General features: G+C 46.9%; 1 protein-coding gene across 1 annotated transcript in view; it reads left to right on the top strand.

Moving 5' to 3' along the window:
- The window catches only part of grin3ba (glutamate receptor, ionotropic, N-methyl-D-aspartate 3Ba), a 49303-nt gene that overhangs the window by 32763 nt on the left and 11540 nt on the right, over window positions 1-5000 (top strand). The window lies entirely within an intron of this gene.

Raw genomic sequence — 5000 nt, 5'->3', positions numbered from 1 at the left:
GCTGCTTCTGCTGCTACGAGTGGGTCAATATTTCTCCTGCTATGACATGGAGGATACACCATAAAGTATAAAGAGAGAGAGAGAGAGAGAGAGAGAGAGAGAGAGAGAGAGAGAGAGAGAGAGAGAGAGAGAGAGAGAGAGAGAGAAGAAAAGGCACAGAGAGATACAAAGACAGAGATATACAGACACAGACACAGAGACGCATAGAGAAAAACAGACAGCGAAAAAAGGGAAAGACAGAGAAACACTGAAAGCACAGGATATCTTTCCACCTAAACCTGGGCCTTACACAAGTTCAAAGTCTCTCCCAATCTTTGTTTCCAGCTGAAATATATATATATTCTAGGTAAGGAGCTTTGGAGCTGACCTTCCATAATGTTGTAATCCACACTTAAAAGCCATCATCCGCCTCCCCGGCACGAACCGTTTTCAGAAAAAAAAGGGGGCAAAGTGGGGAAAGAATTTCACCCGAGTTACTCGACTGACTCCAATCCCGGTGGGGAGAGAGATATCCTCATGTGTGTTTGTGGGGATTTTCTGCCCGAAACCCCCAGACCCCCAGAACCCCCCGTTCCTGCCCTTCAAAAATGGCTCCCCTCTACTGAGCTGAATTATCACCTAATCTCCGTCAAACTTGGAGCTGTCACACTGCCTTTGGTGGCAGCCAAAGAGAGCCACACACTGACACATTCAAAAAAGCTCTGTGTGCCTCTAAAAAAAACATCCTAAGATATGCTGCTGGGAAAAGCAATTTATTTCTATTTTTCTCCGCATTACATCAGTGCTTGCATGGCTGTTCGCCTGATTAATTCACTCATTCATTCCGCAATTCACCTGGTCATTTATTTGTTATCGGTGGTCACGTATTCAATCACTTGGGGATTGGGTCTTTTTAACTGAACTTAACTGAATAATAATACGGCACCTGAAAGGGCTTTTTTTCCCCCTCTCTCTCTCTCTCTGCGCTCAGCCTCAGTCTGACTCTACACGGACCAACAGATGAAACATGGGTCTGTTATCAACAGCTGTTACGGCTGTCTGTCGATGCTACTGAATAGATACTATGAAGTCAAAAATGAAAAAAAAAAAAAACGTGTCTTTGCTGTTTCCCTGCAGAGGGTGTCTCCGTTGTTGGGATCATTTAATACTGTGCATTCACTAGGGCTATAACGATACACTCAAATCAAGATTCGGTTCGTTTCACGATTTTTGACCTACGGTTCGATACACCCCACGATTTTTGAAATGTATCTCCATTGAAGTTTGGAAACACTATCACATCAAATCATAAGGTTGTTTTCTGGACTAAGGTGTAACAAAACTTTGAAAGGGTGTATCACGATACTGCCTCCTTGTATCACGATACAGTATCGTGACTCTGTGTTTCACGATTTCTCGGTTCGATACAATATCGTTACGTTAATTTTGTTTTTAAACGTGTCTTTGCTGTTTCCCTGCAGAGGGTGTCTCCGTTGTTGGGATCATTTAATGTTGTGCATTCACTAGATAACACAGAGAGAGGGGACTAGGAGGATGGAGCAGTGGGACCAATAGTGGTGTCAACAATGATCGATTCGGCGATCCGAATCGATGCGGGGCATGGACGATCCAGAATCGATCCGGCAAGTTCCAGAATCGATCCGGCAATTTTTTAAAGTTTCAATTACTTCCATGGATATTTCGGGAGCAAATGAATGTTAAATTAAATAAAAGTACTTCTACTAATTCTACTTTGAAGAATTGAGTCGGATCGGATCGGATCGGATCGGATCGCATAGAATCGAATCGAATCGAATCGCTACCTCCCGAATCGTGATCGAATCGTATCGTGAGGGCAGTGCCGATCCTCACCACTAGTGGCCAACTCTCTGGCATCTGGTAACTTTGAGATAGCAGGGAGGTCTGGGACACGTATGCCTGTCCTCCCAAAGACAAAAGAGCACCACTCGGCTGACACTCGTGTAGAGGGAAGGACCCCCCGCCCCCCCTTCAAATACACAAACACACACGCACACATGCAAGCTCACAAGCATGCGCGTGCACACACACACACACACACGCACACCCACACACACACACACACACACACACACACACACACACACACACACACACACACACACACACACACACACACACACATACACACACACACACACACACACACACACACACACACACACACACACACACACACACACACACACACACACACACACACACACACAAAGACAAACACTTACTCTCTCACACTCACACAAATATATTCTCACATGTATTGTTTTATAGGCTCTATGGTGTTTATGACTGCTCAGATACACTCCATTAAGATTATTACACTGCGCTGTGGATGCACAAACACACCCTCCAGTCAACCCAAAATGTGTGTGTGTGTGTGTGTGTGTGTGTGTGTGTGTGTGTGTGTGTGTGTGTGTGTGTGTGTGTGTGTGTGTGTGTGTGTGTGTGTGTGTGTGTGTGTGTGTGTGTGTGTGTGTGTGCGTGCGTGTGTGTGCGTGCGTGCGTGTGCCTGTGCCTGTGCCTGTGCCTGTGCCTGTGCCTGTGCGTGCCTGCCTGCGTGTGTGTGTGTGTGCCTGCGTGCCTGCGTGCCTACGTGTTTGCGTACATGTCTGTTTGTGTGTGTGTGTGCGTGTGTAAGTGTGCGTGTGTCTGTGCGTGTGTGTGTGTGTGTGCTTGCGTGCGTGTGTGCGTGTGTGCGTGCGTGCGCGTGTGTGTGACAGACAGAAGTCACACTCAGCTTCCCCGGACTCGATCGGGATGCAGCATGTGTCTTTGTCAAAGGGGGAGGGCTGGACTGGACTGGACTGGACTGCACTGGACTGGCCTGAGTGATGTGTGGGTTCACCCTGCGAGTGCCGTTGCTCTTTGATGAAATCCACAAGACGTCAGAGTAACGTCCACGCTCATCCTTCTCCCCCACCCCCCCCCCCCACCCCCCCACCGCCCCAACCCCAGAGCTGTCCACCAAGGCCCCTTGGTGACACACATGCGGCCTCGACGTCACACGCCACGTCGACAGCGACAGGCCACAAGATTCATGCTGGTTTCTGGCAGATGGAGGATGTTCAACATATCAATACTGCCACATCCACAATCTCCCGCCTCCGCCCCCACCCCCACACCTCCACCCTCTTCACTACCTCATTTCATCTTCTGGTCATACAGTATAGCATACCAAGTATTTAGTGGGGGAGGGACAAAGGGGTCACTTGTCCCGGGCCCAGGGAGAGAGGGGGCTCAGAATGGCATTGCATTGATAGGGTTTGGGGCCCTTATAGATGTCTTTGTTCCGGGCCCAGCCAAAGCTGTCAGCGGCCCTGATTAGCTCATATGATCCTCCGTTCCGGCCATACAGTGAGTATAGCATACCAAGTATTTAGACAGCGCAAGACAGAGAGGCGAGTCTGTGTGCATGGCCTGGCGGGCGGGCTGGCTGGCGAGGATTGCTTGTCATTGTTCCACTAAAAGTCTTGGCAGCCAGAGTGACTGTAGTTGAAAGACATTCATTACAGTAACTTTCCATTAAGACCAATCTGTCAGGGGGCGTGTGTGTGTGTGTGTGTGTGTGTGTGTGTGTGTGTGTGTGTGAGAGAGAGTCAAAGGAGAGGAGAGAAGCTGTAAGCAGCTGGACTTCTTCTATGAGTTTGAAAATGTGTGTGTGCGTGTGTGCGTGTATGCATATGTGCGTGCGTCTGTGCATGCATGGCTATGTCTAGCAGAATGCATGGCTATGTCTAGCAGAGTAGAGTTGACTAGTGTACTTTTATTAATCCCGAAGGAAATTAAGGTGTCTGTCATCTTACATAAATACACAAATTCAAAACATACACAAAGACCTTATACACATAATCGTATGTTACAGTAAAAGTATAGGGTAAGTATAGCGCACTCTTGAGTACCATTTACATGCTCTCTCTCTCTCTCTCTCACACACACACACTGTGAGTGTGTGCATGTGCACATGTGCATGTATGCATGTGAGCTTTGTCCCCTCTGCAATTAGAGAAATTAATAATATAGCGTCCAAACACAGGCTATGATTTTCTGTAGGCCTATCTGATCATGTTATTTATTGCTTGTACTGTTTTTTCACTGTTTTTACTGTTTTTAATTACCGTATTAGCCCGAATATAAGACGATCCTGATTATAAGACGACCCCCCATTTTCAGGCTCATGTTTTGGGGAAAAAAGTTTTTTGAAGACTTAATTTTGTTTCACATTTGAAACTTTTCTCAAAATGCAGTTTTTAATTTGTTGGAAAATCTGAGGCTTTTTACAAATAACAAATTTCACAATATAATTTTCATGGAATTTCCATGATATAAGACCACAGATGGCTACTCATATCCTTTTCCTTTCTTTACTCACTTCACCTGTCAAGCGCCAATAGGCACCGTAACAGGCTACAGCCGCCTGGGCCCGCCTGTTTAAAGTGCGACGCAACATAGCCTACACTCAGAGTGCATCTTAATATGGGACCTTGCCTCCTCCACTTGCCTCCTCCACTCGCTTCTCGTCATGATGACATCACTGACAACAGCATTATATTTCAATATCTTGCAAAAGCTCAATTGTAGAGTTTTTTTCTCGTTTGCAATTGTTATGGTGAATGAAAAACAGTCCCCCAAAAGTTGTTGTGGCGAAGCTGACAGCGGGAAACTTTATCGTTTTCTCCACGGAGGAGGGGCCAGGAGGCGGGACGAGGAGACAAGCACAAGTGGAGGAGGCAATGTCACATATTGGGATGCACCCTCAGAGTCTGCGCCAGCCAGGCAACCAGTCCAGTAGAGATAGGCAATCTATTGTGCAATGCACAGATTTTGCGAAATGCTTCGTTGACAGCAATATCTAACCAGCAGCTGTCTCGCCAAATCGCCGTTCATTTTATGCATCCAAAGTTTTCCGTTGGTTGGACTGTAGACACCGAACGTGACCAAAGGCAGATTGGCGCATTACTTGAAACCCATGCGCCGCGTATCAG

This window comes from Engraulis encrasicolus, chromosome 16, assembly GCF_034702125.1.
Source record: "Engraulis encrasicolus isolate BLACKSEA-1 chromosome 16, IST_EnEncr_1.0, whole genome shotgun sequence".
NCBI classification, from domain to species: Eukaryota; Metazoa; Chordata; class Actinopteri; order Clupeiformes; family Engraulidae; genus Engraulis; species Engraulis encrasicolus.
Note: the sequence above shows the minus strand (reverse complement) of the source record. Positions and strands in the feature narration are given on the sequence as shown.